The sequence below is a fragment of the Vipera berus genome (assembly GCF_964194415.1).
Source record: "Vipera berus genome assembly, chromosome: Z".
Classification (NCBI taxonomy): domain Eukaryota; kingdom Metazoa; phylum Chordata; class Lepidosauria; order Squamata; family Viperidae; genus Vipera; species Vipera berus.
In genome coordinates this window covers 67,321,585-67,341,809 of record NC_138205.1, presented here as the reverse complement: position 1 = coordinate 67,341,809, position 20,225 = coordinate 67,321,585, and the positions used below count along the sequence as shown (strand labels likewise).

The following is a 20,225-nucleotide window of genomic DNA, read 5'->3' as shown; positions in this document are numbered from 1 at the left end:
AATTGACAACACAGAGACATATTAGGCATCAACAATTTGAAACAGACTGGAACTGGACACTTTCAGTCAGACTATGAGAATATTTACTAATCAGAACATGAAACACAAAGAAGGAACAACGTTGCTTTAATAAATACAAAAAATATAATAAGAACTCTTCTTATCTTCTGAAATATTAAATGTCATGTAATCTCATTGTCCCCTTCATGGATTACTGCCTTGTCATGGCGAAGGGGCTTGCATAATTCAATGAAGCTATGAGCTATGCCGTGCAGGGCCACCCAAGACAGACAGGTCATAGCAGAGAGTTCTGACAAAATATGATCCATTGGAGAAGGAAATGGCAACCCACTCCAGTATCTTTGCCATGAAAACCCCATGGACAGTACCAAAAGGCAAAAAGATATGACGCTGGAAGATGAGCCCCTCAGGTCGGAAGGTGTCCAATATGCTACTGGGGAAGAGCACAGGGCTAGCTAGTACTGTTATGTACATATGGGATGTTACACAGACATAAGCTACTGACATCACCAGGTGGCAGGGTGCCCTGCCCAGATTAGCAGGGTAGTCTTTGGCGGGAAATCCAGATATTGGGATTGGTTCCAAGTTGTAAGCGAAATTAATTAATACTTCCCTATCAGAGGGCGATGGACCGTGGTTCATACGACACATGGTAAACATCAGGTAAAAATAAACAAAACTCAGCCATATTCTACTGTATATAAAACTTTAATTGGAAAGCAAAGAAAAACCTAACTGACTACATCTTCTCATCAGACAGAATAAAAAGAGAAGAAGAAGAAAAAGTAAAGTGAGAAAAACTTTGTAGACATGCACAGTGAACAGCAGTGCTAGGCATGAAACCATAACATGGCTGGACATGTGACAATCACCTTGGTTACATTGATAAGATTACTATGCAGCTTGCAGAAAAACAAAGTGAGATGTGCAGAGCTGACAAACACTTAAAAAAACGCAGTGACATCCCCTTCTTTTGTCAGTAATGCAGATCTCAGATAAGGCACATCTTGTTGTGCAGATACTCGTGCTGAGCTGTAGGAAGTGGTTTGTTCAGCATATCAGCAATCTGATCATGTGTAGGCACATACTGCAATTTAACAAAACCTTGTTTAACAGCTTGTCTTATATTTTGATGTCAATGTGTCTAGACCTTGAACCTGTAAAGCAATCCTCAGATATATAAACCACAGATTCGTTGCCTTCCATCACAGTGATTGGTCGAATCAGGTGTGTCCAGATATCTGTGACTAAGGCATCAAACCACGTTAGAGAATTACATGCATATGAAACACAAGCATATTCAGTTTCAGTACATGAACAAGAAACAAAATTCTGTTTATGCACATGCCAGTAAACAGGACATCCATTTAAAAACATTATATAACCTGAAGTACTTTTGCATGATTTCTTATCACTCGCCCAATCAGAATCTGCATAACAACATAACTCTGCATAGTCAGTATGTGTGGGTTCTAACAATAACTTCATGTTTTAGTGTGTTTTAGATATCTCAATAGTTTCTTAACACATGTACAATGAAACCGTTTTGCCTTGCCTACGTGTCGTGATAGGAGATTAACACTAAGTGCAATGTTGGGTCTACTCCAACTACTAATATACAGCAGCGACCCAATGACTGAGTGATAAAGTGTTTGATACTCGAACTCATGACTTGGTTCATGTGTCAAGTTGTGAAAGTCGGTTTGCATGGGTTTACTCACTGGTTTAGCATCCTTCATATTGCAGTGATGTAATAGTTGTTCAATCTTATCTTCTTGTGTAAGACTAAACCCCTTCTGAGTTTTGACAACCTGAACACCCAAATAAATGTTAATATATCCTAAAGACTTCAATGTGAAAAACTGTTGTAAAGCTTTAGCAAAATTCTCACTCATCTGCTTATTTGGACCAATATAAACAATATCATCAACATAAACAAGAATTATCTCATACCTATTATCAGATCTTTTTGCAAACACGCATTCATCTGTTTCAGACTTAATAAAGCCCATTGAATTTAGTTTGTCAGAAAGACATAAGTACCACATTAAACCAGACTGTTTCCTTCTTGCTGTCGGAAACCTGGAGGACCTTTCACATAGATTTCTTCATCAAGATCAGTGTGTAGATAAGCCGTTTCAACATCAAACTGGAAAGCCTCTAAACCAAGGATAGTTGCAGTGGCTAAGGTGATTTTCACACCCTCAGTCCGCACTGTGGGTGAATAAGTATTTGTATAGTCCTCAGGATAATGTTGAGCGAAACCCTGGGCTACAAGTCTGGCCTTATACAATGACTCACCATTTGGCTTCTTTTTAATTCTGTAGACCCATCGAGTGCCAATAACTTTCTTGTTTGCTGGAGGGCTTGCAGGCGTAAACACTTGAAGTTTCTTTAGACTGTCCATTTCAGCCTGCATTGCCTCATACCATTTATCTTGCTCTGATTCAGGAAGATGTTTGATTTGTGTGAACTTCTCAGGAGGAAGTGTAACATTACAAATCAAAGGTAAAGGTGCTTTCGTTACTTGCCATGAATACCGTTTTGGAGGAATTCCTTTTGTGGTCCTCTTGGAACGTCTCGGAACAACCGTCCATTCTTCTTCCCTTTCGTCCTTGTCTTCATCATCGTCGCCAGTGGCAGCATCGGCAGCTCGCAAAGACGAAACATTAGGTTGAGAAGAACTCGTGGAAGGAATATTCGCCTGTGCATCTTGGTCACCAGGCTGCATGGCATTAGCAGCAGCATCTCTAGGAAAATAAACTCCAGGATCATTAGAATGAATCCTGGACCAGTCAGCATCTTCCTCAAAAGTAGCAGATTGGGAGATCACTATTACATGAGAAGATTCAATGTATTTGCTCCATTTGGAATTATAATCAATACCCATAAATCTCATCCTTTTTGCTGCAGGACCCCTTTTCCTTCTTTGAGCTAAAGGAATATTCACCATAGCATATGAACCAAAAACATGGAGATGAGAGAGGTCAGGCTTGTGTCCATATAACATGAAATAAGGGGTCTGATTTATTACACTACTCCAAGTACGGTTGATGATATGATTAGCATATTTAATAGTCTCACCCCAGTATGGGAGACTGAGGTTAGCATCTTCAAGTAGGCAATGCATCATTGTTTGCAGAACCCCGTTTCTATGTTCTGCCACTCCATTTTCAGCCAGAGTGTAAGGAGCCGAGGTCTGGTGTCGTATGCCATTCCTACGCATCCAGTCCTGGAAACGCTGAGACATGAATTCAGCACCACAATCACTCTGAATTCTGGCAATGCTGACTTCGTGTTGGGTATAGAGAAGAGCGGCAAAGTCTTTATTTATTTATTTATTTATTTATTTATTTATTTATTTATTTATTTATTTATATTTATATACCGCCCTTTCCCAAAGGACTCAGGGCAGTTTACAGGGTGATTAAAACGAAAAATACAAAAGTTAAAAACAATTTAAAAAATTATATCAATCCCTGAACAAGTAAAAACCCCAGTTAAAATTAAAATTAAAATTCTCAGCCTGGGCCAGAGAGCTCGAAGAGCCAGGTCTTCAGGTCCCGGTGGAATGAACGGAGGTCGGGGGCATATCTTTTACCACCAAGTGTCGGTGTAAAAAGACCCACTATGTCAGTGTGTACCAAATCAAAAATGCGTGTTGACAGGCTTGTAGCACACTTTGGAATTGCTGCTGCTTTGGATTTGGATTTTTTGCAGACAGCACAATCCAAGAACACCTTACACCCCTTTAGATCCAAACCTCTTGCAAACTCTGGCATCTTCTTCAGAACACGGAAACTGGCATGACACAATCTTCTATGCCACTTATGAATACACCTGTAATGCAAAGGTTTACCAGTTAGTGAATTCTCAACATTAGCATATGTATTAGGAACCTCAGGCTTGCCGTGAGCAACCTGTGTCTTACTTGTCTTCTTGTTGGCTTTAGGAGCCTTTGAAATAGCAACAGGATCTCTCTCTGGGACATCTCTCACTGGGCCTGCGCTTTCCCTTTTTGGAGCTTGTATACTTGCCTGCTCTTGCTGCTTAGACTTTGGCTTTAAGTAATAAACACCACCAATCAACATGGTTTCAGCAACAATATCTCCGTCTTTAACTACATAACTCACTTTTTCAAGATGATGTACCTGGAATTTTGATACCCTAGACAAGTGATTCTGACTAAGCAAATTACTATTAGCTGATGGTACATAATAAACATCAGGAATAAATGCACTGAGCTCTTCAATGTAAACAGTTCCTTTTCCCATGACCTGAACAGGATGATTAAAAAAAGAGTAAAGCTCACGAAGTTCAGTTTGAATCACCAACCACTGGTACAATAGGAGATGAACGTGGAGGTGTTACAGCTTGGAGCTATGCTTGATGAAGAGACATCTGTGAAAATGCATTCTGCATTCTTTGAAATGCATTTCTATCTTGTAAAACAGATTCACCAGCAGATGGTGCTATAACATCAGATTCAGGCATCATTGTAGCCTTGATATCTTTGTGTGTCATTTGAGACTGCACTTGGTCAGGAGACTGTGACATGGGAGCCTCCTGTTCCCATTCGTCTGACACAATACTCCATTGTGGGTGTGGCTTTGGCTTTGGAGAAGAAGGCAATATGGCTGAATCTTGTGAGTGTGGCTTTGGCTTTGGAGAAGAAGGCAATATGGCTGAATCTTGTGGGTGTGCCTTTGGGTTTGGAGAAGAAGGCAATATGGCTGAATCTGGAATGTGTATGCCAGCAGAGTGTCTCCCCTGCTGCTTAATCATTGATGCATATGCCTTTGCCTGCTGCAGCTCTTTGTCAAAAGCTTAAATTTGTTCACAATAACTTTGCAGAACCTTCTCCTGCACACTCGCCAGTTGCGACCCTACCTGGACCGAGATGCCCTACGCACAATCACTCATGCGCTCGTGACCTCCCATTTAGACTACTGCAACGCTCTCTACATGGGGCTGCCCTTGAGGACCACTCGGAGGCTTCAGCTGGTGCAGAATGCAGCTGCATGAGTTGTGATGGGGGTTTCCCGATACTCCCATGTAACACCTCTACTCCGCGAGCTGCATTGGCTTCCGGTTGCCCTCCGGGTGAGATTCAAGGTGCTGGTAATGACCTATAAAGCCCTAAATGGCTTGGGTCTGGGATATCTGAGGGAACACCTGCTGCCAGCATCAAGCTCCCTTCATCCAGTGTGCTCCCACAGGGAGGGTCTTCTCAGGGTGCCGCCAGTAAACGATTGCCGGCGGGTAACACCCAGGGGGAGGGCCTTCTCAGTGGGTGCGCCTGACCTCTGGAACCAGCTGCCCATGGAGCTGAGGACTGCCCCCGACCTCCGTTCATTCCGCCGGGACCTGAAGACCTGGCTCTTCGAGCTCTCTGGCCCAGGCTGAGAATTTTAATTTTAATTGGGGGCTTTTACTTTTTCAGGGACTGTTGTAATTTTTTTAATCGTTTTAACTTTTGTATTTCTTGTTTTAATTACCCTGTAAACCGCCCTGAGTCCTTCGGGAAAGGGTGGTATACAAATCTAAATAAATAAATAAATAAATAATGCATCACTCCCTTTTCTAATGAGCCTTTTGGCCTAGCACCAAGCCCCTCAAAAATAGCCTGTGCTCCACCAGAGTAAATTACTTCTGGGGGTGTCAGCTTGAGTAAAATCAGAAAACGGTGAAACTGACCTTGACTCAGAGGCTGGATTCTCTTCTCCAAGATGTGTAGCAGTTGCGAGGGGAGTCTGTAAACTTGAAGGGAGATATCTCTGTGAAGTAACTGTCTCCTCTACAGCAGGCTGATAACGGGCCTTCTTCCTCTTTTTCTTTGGCATATTGCAGCAATTAATGACAGCGTTCCTCAGTCGCCGGACTAATTAGCTATATGCTTATCAGTAGCAATAAATCTTGAAAATAAAAACAAACCCATCCTCTGCTACCAATGTCAGGGAAAATAATTAATACTTCCCTATCAGAGGGCAATGGACCGTGGTTCATGCAACACATGGTAAACATCAGGTAAAAATAAACAAAACCGAGGCACATTCTACTGTATATAAAACTTTAATTGGAAAGCAAAGTAAAACTCCTAACTGACTACATCTTCTCATCAGACAGAATGCAAAGAGAAGAAAAAAAAGTAAAGTGAGAAAACCTTTGTAGACATGCACAGTGAACAGCAGTGCTAGGCATGAAACCATAACATGGCTGAACATGTGACAATCACCTTGGTTACATTGATAAGATTACTATGCAGCTGGCAGAAAAACAAAGTGAGACATGCGGAGCTGACAAACACTTAAAAAAACGCAGTGACACAAGTATACCTGGCTAGGTATATAGGTGGGGCAGTTGCCCCTTGGTTCGCCCAGTCTGTGGTACATCAATAAAGTGTTGGTATGCTGAACCCCGGTGTCCTGAGTCATCCATCTTGGCCATGCGGTCCAGAGCCCACTATATAACACTGGCGACGAAGGTGGGATGCTGTTTCAAATGGAGCTGAAGTCACAAGGAAGGTGTAAAGGCAAATCTTTCCCAAGGAACCTTACTATTGCTGAAAACACTCAGAAGCAGGAAAGGCAAATTTTCTGAAACTTTTTTTCCTAGCGAAGCAGCATTTTAGGACCGGCGCAACATGGCTAAGTTCAGAGCAACCAGCGAATTCCGTTTCAACATCGACGAACCAGAGCGATGGGAAGCGCATCTGGGGCGGATCGAAGGGTTCCTGATGATTAACAAGATCACAGAAGACAAAATGAAAGCAGCGGCGCTTTTGTGTCTAAGTGGTCAGGATGTGTATGATGTGGCCGTGGGACTGTGCTCACCGTCACAAACGTCTCTTATGCTGATTTCAAAGCGAAGTTGGTTGAGCACTTCATGCCGGTGAGAGCCCCTATGTATTGGCAGTACCAATTCATTCAGCGCAGCCAGCAACACGGTGAGCCAACTTCGCAGTTCATCGCAGCGCTGAGACAGGCTGCCCGCCTGTGTAAATTCCCAGATCTCGAAGACAGAATCAGAGACCAGGTGGTGTTCAGACTGAGAGACAAGCAGTGCTGACAAAAGATCATCACCAAGCCACTGATGAATCTGTGAGAGGTCTTAGACGAGGTGATGGCTTATGAAGCAGCCAACGACTCAAGCAAACCCACTCACCGCCCAAGCGGCAACTCAGGTGTGACCATTCATCATGAATGTGCTTCGAGCAGAGGAAGCGGCGACACGGATGGAGAGGAAGAGGTAGATGCAGTACAGCAAAGACCCAGGAAGCATCCATCGTGGCGGGACAATGACGGAGGTCACCGGAGACACACACCAGCCAGCAAAAGCACAGTGTGCAGTTGCAGCTGCAAGGAACAGAGGGGAGCCATTTCATCCAACCAGAAATGTGCCAGCTATGGGGGAAATCATCTACGAGTGACTTGTAGGTTCCAATCCACGAAGTGTCGCTCCTGCGGCAAGACGGGGCACATCGCAGCCGTCTGCCGGAATCAAAGCCGGGACAGCCTGAATGAAGTACAAGCTTTGGCATCAGCACTCGAAGGTACTGTTTCCCCTCGGCACAAACCCCGGCTCAAACCCTCCAACCCTGGGCAGAGCAGGCAGACCATGACTCACAAGGAGATCCATCAGCTGCTCAAACCTAAAATAACAATTCAGGTCCATCTGCAAGGGGTACCTTGCACGATGGAGCTGGACTCCTGTTCCGAAGTCTCAATAATTTCCTACGAGACTTTCAAAGGAATTTGCGATCGGAGCAGGCAGAGGGTCCCCTTAAAGCCTACCAAATTACAGTTGTCAGATTTCCAGCACACTCCCATTAAAATCAGGGGAATGCCCACCGTGTTTGTGACGTTTAAGGAGTTCCAGGGTCCCTTGGACATCTTGGTGACCGATGAGTGGAGAACTAGTCTAGTGGGGCTGGATTGGTTTGATTCCCTGGGCATTTGGTTGGGGGGAGTGAATAGCATCCAGCCCAAATGTCTTGAATCCGTCTGCAATGAATTTGCAGACGTATTTGATGACAGGCTGGGAAAGTACATGAGGCCCCCCCCATCAAATTTAAACTGAACCCGACGGTTCCTCCCGTACGTATCAAGCCCTGGAGAGTTCCATTCGCTCTCAAGCATAAGATTGAGAGCGAACTGGACAAGCTGGTAGAACAGGGAGTGTTGGAGCCTGTGAACGGGGGAGACTGGGAAACCCCTATTGTGACACAACTAAAGGCCAATGGGGAAATTAGAATATGTGCTGATTACAAGGCTACGGTTAACCGAGCCTTTAATCCGCACGCTTACCCGGTCCCGATGGTCTGGCAGGTACTCTCCGCTGTCCAAGGTGGCACTTTCTTTGCAAAACTTGATTTGGCGCAGGCGTATCAGCAGCTCACAGTTACTAAAGAAATTGCTGACACTCAGACAATAGTGACACACAGAGGAGCTTTCAGAGTTAACCGGTTACAGTTTGGCATTTCAGTAGCTCCTGGCATTTTCCAAGATCTCATGGAAAGCACTCTGAAAGGCATTCCTGGTGTTTGTCCTTATTTTGACGATGTCCTTATTGCTGGGGAATCAGAGATCTTGGCTGACAAGCTGTAAGCTGTTTTAAGCAGATTTCGTTCTACTGGGCTTAAACTTAAAAAAGTAAGTGCAGTATTGGTGTGGCATCCACTGAGTTCTTAAGGTTCAGGATTGATGCCAAGGGAATTCACCCCACTGACTCTAAGGTAAAAGCAATTAAGTTGGCTCCAACCCCAACAAATAAGGCTGAATTGCAAGCTTTTCTGGGGTTACTTAACTTCTATCATGCGTCTTTACCTCACAAAGCAGCAATTGCAGAGCCTTTACACAGACTGCTTTATAAGAAAACCCCATGGAAATGGACTGAGGTCCACGAACAGAGCTTTAGAAATCTCAAACAACTTTTATCCAGTGACTCAACAATCACCCATTTATAGAAAACAAGCCCATAGCGTGTGATGCACCCCCTTATGGGGTGGGCGCTGTATTAAGTCACATAGAAGACAATGGGGAGCAAAGGCCCATTGCCTACTACTCCCGGACACTGACAAAGGCAGAAAGGCACAAATTGACAAGGAAGCCCTGGCAATTGTGTCAGGAGTCAAAAAATTCCATATTACCTGTATGGCAGGGAGTTCACCATTTTTACTGATCACAAACCATTGTTGGGGTTATTCACAACTGATAAACAAACACCACAAATTCTATCTCCAAGAATGCTGAGGTGGTACATTTTTCTATCTGCCCATGCTTGCAAACTGGTCCATAAACAGGGGAGGGACATGGGCCATGCAGATGCATTAAGCAGATTACCATTAATGAGCACTGATCCTGACCCAGCACCAGCGGAGCAGATGCTACTCATCCAAGATCTTCCTGACTGTCCCCTCCAGGTGAAAGATATTGCTGCTGGCACCACAGCGGACAAGGTACTGAGCAGGGTCATCTCATGGGTAGCGTCTGGGTGGCAGGAAAAGAGCCCGGGACCGGAATTCCAGGCATATTTCATGAGGAGGCATGAGTTGTCTTCTCATAAAGGATGCCTGTTGTAGGGTAGTAGGGTTATTATCCCGGAGAAATTGAGGGAAAGGGTCTTGCAGTCACTACACGAGGGTCATCAAGGCATTGTCAGGATGAAGGCATTGGCTAGGAGCTACTTATGGTGGCCTGGTCTCGACAAAGCCATAGAGGAGCAGGTAGTGGGGTGCTACACTTGTCAGAGATCAAGGCCAGAACAGCCACAGGCTCCCATTCACAAATGGAAAGCAACACACACCCCATGGTCTAGGTTGCATATTGACTATGCAGGCCCTTTACAGGGACAATTGTTCCTAGTAGTGGTTGACAGTCACTCTAAATGGTTAGAATTAGTACCAGTTCCTAGCATGACCACTGCAAAGACAGTTCAAGTGCTCCGGGGACTATTTGCCACTCATGGGTTGCCTGATGTGTTAGTCTCTGATAATGGCCCACAGTTGGTCTCCTATAATGGCCCACATCTGCTGATTTCCAGGCATTCACCAGGGCCAACTCGATTAGGCACGTCACATCGGCGCCTTTCCACCCATCGTCTAACTGTATGGCAGAACGCCTGGTGAGAACAACAAAGGACGCATTGAGGCGCATCATCAGTGAAGACTGGCATCAAAGGTTGGCTCAGTTTCTGTTGGCACAACATACCACACCATGCACTGTGACAGGCAAGAGTCCTGCTGAGTTACTTTGGGGTCAGCGCCTGATTACTAAGTTGGACAGACTTCACCCTGACAGAGTGGCAGCACAAGAGGATCAACGCCAAATGGTCACCTCCAGAGGACTTCACATAGGTGAAATGGTTTGGGCCCGGAACTATGGTCATGGGCATCCCTGGATTCAGGGGGTGGTAGTTGACAAAACGGGGCCTGTATCTTACATTGTAGAGGTGGAGGAGGGTCGCGAGCTGAGAAGACACATTGACCAGTTGAGGAAGAGACACCCCGAAAAACCACAAACTGTGATTCCAGAGCAGCACAATGACGTAGGGGTGGACAGGGCTCGGAATCTGGACCCTGCTGGCGACCCAATTGATGACACCATTGCAGACCTGGTTGACCAAAACACGGGACAAACAGTGAAACAGTCAGCAAGAATTCATAGGCCACCGGCGTACCTCAAGGACTATGTAAGGTCTTGAAGACTAGGGGTTTATGTGTTAAAGCAGGCTCCACACTGCAGGTGTTTTGTTCCGTTAGTATGTTTATTGTTTACATTGTTGTTGTTGTTTTTGTATGGGGAAGGGGTGTTATCTGGACTGGGATGCCTTGTGTACAGTCACTCATGTGCTCGTGACCTCTCATTTAGACTACTGCAACGCTCTCTACATGGGGCTGCCCTTGAGGACTACTCGGAGGCTTCAGCTGGTGCAGAATGTGGCCGTGCGAGTGGTGGTGGGGGTTTCCCGATACTCCCATGTAACACCTCTACTCCGCGAGCTGCATTGGCTTCCAGTTGCCCTCCGGTTGAGATTCAAGGTGCTGGTAATGACCTATAAAGCCCTAAATGGCATGGGTCCAGATTACCTACGGGAGCACCTGCTGCCGGCATCATCTTCCCTTCGTCCAGTGCACTCCCACAGAGAGGGCCTCCTCAGGGTGCCATCGGCCAAAGAGTGTCGACTGGCGGCCCCCAGGAGGAGGGCGTTCTCTGTGGGTGCGCCAGACCTTTGGAACCGTTTACCAGTTTAGCTCCGGATGGCTCCTGACCTTCGCTCCTTCCGCCGTGACCTAAAAACTTACTTATTTGAACAAGCTGGCCTGGTCTGATGGGTTTGGGGTATTTTAATATTAATTTTATTAATTTTTATTGTAATTGGGCTACTTATTTAATTCTTTTGTAATGTTTGTACATTGTATTTTATTGTATTTATTGCCCTGTACACCGCCCTGAGTCCTTCGGGAGAAGGGCGGTATAGAAATTAAATTATTATTGTGCTCGCTTTGGCAGCACATATACTAAAATTGGAACAATACAGAGAAGATTAGCATGGCCCCTGCGCAAGGATGACACGCAAATTCGTGAAGCGTTCCATATTTTTAGAAAGGAAAGTATGGCAATTATAAAGCCATATAATATCTTAAAAGAAGAAAAGATTGTACAAACTGGTTCCAGTATGGGCAATTACAGGCAAGATGGAAAGAGGACCAGAAAGTTGGTTTCTCAATTGATGAAAATTTGGTAAAACAAATTAGAGATCAAGGTCAAGCACATATAAAAAGGATATATAATGCATTGATAGAAATTGATTCAGAAACGGAACTTGTTAAAGATTGTATGATAAAGTGGGCCCAGAATTTTCAGGAGCTTATCACAATGTACACTTGGGAAAAGATTTGGGTTAGAAATGTAAAATTTACACAGGCCCAAAATCTAAGAGAGAATTTTTATAAAATGTTTTATAGGTGGCACTTAGACCCTAAAAAATTAGCAAGTATGTATCCGAACTGCCAGCCCAAATGTTGGAGGTGTGGCTGTGAGGATGCAACGTATTTTCATTTATGGTGGACTTGTAAAAAGGTTAAAGTTTTTTGGATTAAAATTTGGTGGAATATGCAAAAGATATTTAAGAAAAGGATAAAGTTTTCTCTGCAATTGTTTTTATTGGGTATTATTACAGATACTACTGTTATAGATACAAAGTTGATGTTGAATTTAATTACGGCAGCGAGACTTTTAGTAGCACAATATTGGAAGAAGGACGAACTGCCGACTATAGAAGAGTGGACTTTGAAAGTTTCTAACTTGGCGGAAATGGTAAAGATTTCAGCATATTTGAAAGATCAATCGCAACAGAGATACATTGTAGAATTTAATGTTTTATTATTGTTGTTAGCATATTTTAGATTATGCTTGTTTGTATTATTATACCCTGTATTCAGCTCTGGGAAGTCGGGGAGGGGGGAGGGGAGGGGGGGTTGAGGAGAGGGGAGGAGGAGGGGGGGGTTTGTATTAAAAAATGTATTGTAAAACTTTTCAATAAAAAAAAGAAATTATATTATTATTATTATTATTATTATTATTATTATTATTATTATTATTATTATTATTATTATTATTATTATTATTATTATTATTATTATTATTATTATTATGTACATAGGGGATGTTACGCAGACATAAGCCACTAACACCACCAGGTGGCAGGGTGCCCTGCCCTGATTAGCAGGGTAGTCTTTGGCGGGAAATCCAGATATTGGGATTGGTTCCAAGTATACCTGGCTAGGTATACTTGGAACGCCCAGTTTGTTCGCCCAGTCTGTGCTACATCAAGAAAGTGTTGGTATGCTGAACCCCAGTGTCCTGAATCGTCCATCTTAGCCATGCGGTCCAGAGCCCACTATATAACAAGTACTAGTAGTGCCAGAAAGAATGAAGCGACTGGGCCAAAGCTGAAAGGACAATCAGCTGTGGATGTATCTGGTGGTGAAAGGAAAGTCCGATGCTGTAAAGATTTTTTCTCCATAGGAACCTGGAATGTAAAATCCATGAATCAAGGCAAGCTGGAAGTGGTCAAGAGATGACAAGACTGAACATTGACATCTTAGGAATCAACAAACTAAAATGGAAAGGAATGAGTGAATTTAATTCAGATGACCATCAGGTATACTACTGCAGTAACAATCCCTCAGAAGAAATGGAGTAGCCTTCATAATCAATAAAAGAGTAGGAAAAGCAATTTGTTGTTGTTAGTTGCGAAGTCGTGTCCGACCCATCGCGACCCTATGGACAATGTTCCTCCAGGCCTTCCTGTCCTCTACCATCTTCTGGAGTCCATTTAATCTCACGCCTACTGCTTCAGTGACTCCATCCAGCCACCTCATTCTCTGTCGTCCCCTTCTTCTATTGCCCTCAATCTTTCCCAGCATTAGGCTCTTCTCCAGTGAGTTCTTCCTTCTCATTAGGTGGCCAAAGTATTTGAGTTTTAGCTTCAGGATCTGGCCTTCTAAAGAGCAGTCAGGGTTGATCTCCTCTAGGATGACCGGTTTGATCGCCTTGCAGTCCAAGGGACTCGCAGGAGTCTTCTCCAGCACCATAGTTCAAAGGCTTCAATTCTTTGGCGCTCAGCCTTTCTTATGGTCCAGCTTTCACTGCCATACATTGCAACTGGGAAGACCATAGCCTTGACTATACGCACTTTTGTTGACAGGGTGATGTCTCTGCTTTTTAGTGTGCTGTCTAGATTTGCCATGGCTTTCCTCCCCAGGAGCAAGCGTCTTTTAATTTCTTGGCTACAGTCCCCATCTGCAGTGATCTTGGAGCCCAGGAAAATAAAATCTGTCACTACCTCCATTTCTTCCCCAATTATTTGCCAGGAATTGAGAGGGCCAGATGCCATGTTCTTGGTTTTCTTAATGTTTAGTTTCAACCCAAGTTTTGCACTCTCCTTCTTCACTCACAACAAGAGGCTCTTTAGTTCCTCTTCACTTTCTGCCATTAGAGTGGTATCATCTGCAAATCTTAGGTTGTTGATGTTTCTTCTGGCAATCTTAATTCCAACTTTTGATTCATCTAGCCCTGCCTTTCTCATGATGTGCTCTGCATATAGGTTAAATAGGCAAGGTGACAGTATACAGCCTTGCCGGACTCCTTTCCCAATTTTGAACCAATCAGTGGTTCCGTGTCCAGTTCTCACTGTTGCTTCTTGGCCTGCATATAGGTTTCTCAAGAGACAAATAAGATGGTCTGGTATGCCCATCTCTTTAAGGACTTGCCACAGTTTGTTATGATCCACACAATCAAAGGCTTTAGCATAGTCAATGAAGCAAAAGTAGATGTCTTTCTGGAACTCCCTAGCTTTCTCCATGATCCAGCGTATGTTAGCAATTTGATCTCTAGTTCCTCTGCCTCTTCAAAATCCTGCCTGTACTTCTGGTAGTTCTCGATCCACATACTGCTGGAGTCTAGCTTGTAGAATTTTAAGCATAACTTTACTAGCATGAGAAATGAGTGCAATGGTGCAATAGTTTGAACATTCTTTGGCACTGCCTTTCTTTGGAATTGGAATGTAAACTGATCTTTTCCAATCCTGTGGCCACTGTTGAGTTTTCCAAATTTGCTGGCAAATTGAGTGTAGCACTTTTACTGCATCGTCTTTTAAGATTTTGAATAGCTCAGCTGGAATACTGTCACCTCCACTAGCTTTGTTGTTGCTCAGCTTTTCTAAGGCCCACTTCACTTTACATTCTAGGATGTCTGGCTCAAGGCCAGTGATCAACTCATTGTGATTATCAGGGATGTTAAGCTCATTCTTGTATAGTTCTTCTGTGTGAATTTGCCACCTCTTCTTAATCTCTTCTGCCTCTGTTAGGTCCCTGCCATTTTGGTCCTTTATCATGCCCATTTTTGCATGAAACGTTCCCTTCATCTCTCCAATATTCTTGAAAAGATCTCTGGTCCTCCCTATTCTATTGTTTTCTTCTATTTCTTTGCATTGTTCATTTAAGAATTCATTCTTATCTCTTCTAGCTATTCTTTGGAATTCTGCATTTAATTGGGCATATCTTTCTTTTTCTCCCTTGCCTTTTGCTTCCCTCCTTTCCTCAGCTATTTGCAAAGCTTCCTCAGACAGCCATTTTGCTTTCTTGCATTTCTTTTTCTTTGATTTTGGTTGCTACGTGTTGTACAATTTCGCGAACCTCTGTCCATAGTTCTTCAGGCACTCTGTCTATCAGATCTAATTCCTTAAATCTATTTGTCACCTCTACTGTATATTGAACAGGGATATGATTTAATTCATACCTGACTGGCCTAGCGCTTTTCCCTACTTTCTTTAATTTAAGCCTAAATTTTGCAACAAGAAGCTCAAGGTCTGAGCCACAGTCAGCTCCTGGTCTTGTTTTTACTGACTGTATAGAGCTTCTCCATCTTTGGCTGCAGAGCATATAGTCAATCTGATTTCTGTGTTGACCGTCTGGTGATGTCCATGTGTAAAGCCGTCTCTTGGGTTGTTGGAAAAGAGTGTTTGCTATGACCATCGTATTCTCTTGACAAAATTCTATCAGCCTGTGCCCTGCTTCATTTTGTACTCCAAGGCCAAACTTGCCTGTTATTCCAGTTATCTTTTGGCTTCCTACTTTAGCATTCCAATCCCCCATGATGATAAGGACATCATTTTTTGGTGTTATTTCTATAAGGTGCTGTAGAGCTTCATAGAACCGGTCAATTTCATCCTCTTCAGCACCGGTGGTTGGGGCATAGACTTGGACTACTGTGATATTGAATGGTTTGCCTTGGATTCAAACTGAGATCATTCTGTCATTTTGAGGGTTGTATCCCAGTATTGCTTTTCCTACTTTTTTATTGACTATGAAGGCTACTCCATTTCTTCTGAGGGATTCTTGCCCACAGTAGTATACCTGATGGTCATCTGAATTAAATTCACCCATTCCTGTTCATTTTAGTTCGCTGATACCTAAGATGTCGATGTTTAGTCTTGTCATCTCTTGTTTGACCACGTCCAGCTTTCCTTGATTCATGGATCTTACATTCCAGGTTCCTATGGAGAAAGAATCTTTACAGCATCGGACTTTCCTTTCACCACCAGACATATCCAAAGCTGAGCGTCCTTTCGGCTTTGGCCCAGTCGCTTCATTCTTTCTCGCGCTACTAGGACTAGCCCTCTGCGCTTCCCCAGTAGTATATTGGACGCCTTCCGACCTGAGGGGCTCATCTTCCAGCGTCATATCATTTTGCCTTTTGGTAATGTCCATAGGGTTTTCATGGCAAAGATACTGGAGTGGTTTGCCATTTCCTTCTCCAGTGGATCACGTTTTGTCAGAACTCTCTGCTATGACCTTTCCGTCTTGGGTGGCCCTGCACAGCATAGCTCATAGCTTCATTGAATTATGCAAGCCCCTTCACCACGACAAGGCAGTAATCCATGAAGGGGGAAAAAGCAATACTGGGATACAATCCCCAAAATAACAGAATGATCTCAGTTCGAATCCAAGGCAAACCATTCAATATCACAGTAGTCCAAGTCTATGCCCCAACCACTGGTGCTGAAGAGGATGAAATTGACCAGTTCTATGAAACCTTACAACACCTTATAGAATTAACACCAAAAAATGATGTCCTTATCATCATGGGGGATTGGAATGCTAAAGTAGGAAGCCAAAAGATAACCAGGATAACAGGCAAAATGAAGCAGAGCACAGGCTGATAGAATTTTGTCAAGAGAATACGATGGTCATAGCAAACACTCTTTTCCAACAACCCAGGAGACAGCTCTACACATGCACATCACCAGATGGCCAACACAGAAATCAGATTGACTATGTGCTCTGCAGTCAAAGATGGAGAAGCTCTACAGTCAGTAAAAACAAGACCAGGAGCTGACTGTGGCTCAGATCATGAGCTTCTCGTTGCAAAATTTAGGCTTAAATTGAAGAAAGCAGGGGAAAGCAGTAGGCCACTCAGATTTGAACTAAATCATAACCCTGATGAATACACAGTATAGGTGACAAATAGATTTAAGGAATTAGATCTGATAGACAGAGTGCCTGAAGAATTATGGATGGAGGTTCGCAACATTGTACAACAGGTAGCAACTAAAACCATTCCAAAGAAAAAGAAATGCAAGAAAGCAAAATGGCTGTTTGAGGAAGCTTTGCAAATAGCTGAGGAAAGAGGGGAAGTGAAAGGCAAAGGAGAAATAGAAAGATACGCCCAATTGAATGCAGAATTCCAGAGAGTAGCTAGAAGAGATAAAAATGTCTTCTTAACAGTGCAAACAAATAAAAGAAAACATTAGAATAGGGAGGACCAGAGATCTCTTCAAGAAAATTGGAGATATGAAGGGAATGTTTCATGCAAAAATGAGCATGATAAAGGACCAAAATGGCAGGGACCTAACAGAGGCAGAAGAGATTAAAAAGAGGTGACAAAATTACACAGAAGAACTATACAAGAACGAGCTTAACGTCCCAGGTCACCATGATTGGGTGGTCACTGACCTCGAGCCAGACATCCTAGAATGTGAAGTGAAGTGAGCCTTAGGAAAGCTGAGCAACAACAAAGCTAGTGGAGGTGACAGTATTCCAGATGAGCTATTCAAAATCTTAAAAGACGATGCAGTAAAAGTGCTACACTCAATTTGCCAGCAAATTTGGAAAACTCAACAGTGGCCACAGGATTGGAAAAGATCAGTTTACATTCCAATTCCAAAGAAAGGCAGTGCCAAAGAATGTTCAAACTATTGCACCATTGCACTCATTTCTCATGCTAGTAAAGTTATGCTTAAAATCCTACAAGCTAGACTCCAGCAGTATGTGGATCAAGAACTATCAGAAGTACAGGCAGGATTTCGAAGAGGCAGAGGAACTAGAGATCAAATTGCCAACATATACTGGATCATGGAGAAAGCTAGAGAGTTCCAGAAAGACATCTACTTCTGCTTCATTGACTATGCTAAAGCCTTTCATTGTGTGGATCACAACAAATTGTGGCAAGTTCTTAAAGAGATGGGAGTACCAGACCATCTTATTTGTCTCTTGAGAAACCTATATGCAGGTCAAGAAACAACAGTGAGAACTGGACACGGAACCACTGATTGGTTCAAAATTGGGAAAGGAGTCCGGCAAGGTTGTATATTGTCACCCTGCCTATTTAACTTATATGCAGAGCACATCATGAGAAAGGCAGGGCTAGATTAATCAAAAGTTGGAATTGAGATTGCCGGGAGAAATATCAACAACCTAAGATATGCAGATGATACTGCTCTAATAGCAGAAAGTGAAGAGGAACTAAGGAGCCTCTTGATGCGGGTGAAGAAGGAGAGTGCAAAAGTGGGCTTGAAACTCAACATTAAGAAAACCAAGTTCAAGGACTTCCTGGTGGCGCTTCAGCATTGAGGATGGTCGGGATCGACTGCCAGCCTTCCGATTTTGTTAAAGCCATGGAGCAGCCGACGATCAGCTTTTCCACGGCTTAAAACTCTTCCCCTTGGGCAAAGAGGGGAAGGGGAGTCTCTGGGTAGGTGTAGAGCTCGCCTAGAGCCCCAGAATGTTTATTCTGGGGCTTGAAGTGTGAGAGCCCCCCCAAAGCCCGGAAACACTCCAGGTCGGAGGATTTTTCTGCTTTTAAGCAGAACAAGACTCTGAATCCACTCCTGCTGGATTTGTTTGTGTTTTGGAGTAATTGATGCAGGCGGAGCGGATGCGGGAGCAATATAAACAGCAAGTATAAGACTTTAACTCTGGAACTTTAACTTTTTTCCTGTTTCAATTTTAAAAAGGACGGAAAGATGGTGCCTGAGTGATTCTTTGTAACAAGCTTTGAAAGTGTCCTTTTTATCAAAGTGAAAGTGATTGTTTGGATACTGAGGAGGAATATCTAAAGTGGATTTTCAGAACTTTAAGATTTTGCTAAATTTTGGAGCTGTTTAAAAGTGACTAGAAGACTTGGATATTTAACATTTAAATTACAATTGTAAGAGGGCGGAAAAGTGAAAGTGCATAAAGAAAGTTAATTAGGTGATAAAATGGCCTCCAAACCGCCTAGAATTCCTGTTTCTAAAAGTCCAGGGGCATCTCCTGTTCAGCAATCTGGAATTCAATCTTTGATGTTTCCTGCTGCAGCTGCTGCACCTCCACTGACTTTAAAAACTTACAAGATTCTTTAAAAGATGCTTTAAAACTTCAGTCTGAAAAAATATCTGAGCAGGTGGCAGAACGTATTGAAGAAAAAAATAAGGAAATACGGGAGGACATTTTGATGGCATTTCAAGGGCTCTCAGGTTGTATTGAGAGTCTGGCTGAATGTGTGGAAGAAGTGAAACAGAATAATTTGATGCTGGAGGCTAAAATGTCTGATGTTGAGAATAAAATAGAGAAAATGGATGATGATGTGGTTATGACACAATATAGAGATATGGAGTTTGCCTTGAGGATTAGAGGCTTAAGACAAAATCCACAGGAAAATCTGGAAGAGATGTTGGTGGATGCTCTGGCGCCTATTTTGGGAATTCAACCGGAAGATATTTTGTGGAGATGGATAAAGTATTCCGTGTTAATTCCTGGATTGCTAGGCAAAGGAAACTGCCAAGAGAGGTGGTTGTGTACTTTACAAAGAGAAAGATCAGAAATCAGATTATTCAAACTTTTTACAACAATAGATTTAAAGTGGCTAATCAGGAGGTTTTGATTCTGAAAGAGATTCCCCCAAGAATTTTGAGAAAAAGGAAAGATTTTGGTTTTTTGGCAAATGAATTAAAAAAACAACAGCTTCAGTTCAGATGGGAGATACCAATGGGGATTGTGGTGAATTATGCTGGAGTAAGATATTGTCTTAATACAGTCCTGAAGGCACATGATTTTTATTCTAATGTTTTGAAAGCAGGTTCACCGCCATCTTCAGAAGTTAAAGGAGGAAAAGAAGAAGTTAAAGGAGGAAAAGAAGAAGAAGAGCGACAGATGCAAGAAGTACAGCAAATCTCGGAAATTGTGCAACCCATGACTTTAATGGAAGAATCTAAGACCCAAAGAGTGACACGGGCTGCATCTAGACGTAAGAAACAACAACAACAGCAGCAGCAACAGTGTTCAATAACTACAAGTCAGGAACCCATTTCTAGTGAAGCAGTGGGAGGAGCTAGGCCAAAGAGGCAGATGTCTGTGGATCTGCAAGAAATGCTCCGAAAGC

At 43.2% G+C, this 20,225-nt stretch overlaps 1 long non-coding RNA gene across 1 annotated transcript in view; it reads left to right on the top strand.

Moving 5' to 3' along the window:
* The window catches only part of LOC308677326, a 43,561-nt gene extending 23,587 nt beyond the window's left edge, over nt 1-19,974 (top strand). The window contains exons 3-4 of the long non-coding RNA XR_014028453.1: nt 12,202-12,338; nt 19,920-19,974. This is a non-coding gene — a long non-coding RNA (uncharacterized lncRNA). The remainder of the gene's footprint in view (nt 1-12,201; nt 12,339-19,919) is intronic.
* The last annotated feature ends 251 nt before the right edge of the window (nt 19,975-20,225 follow it).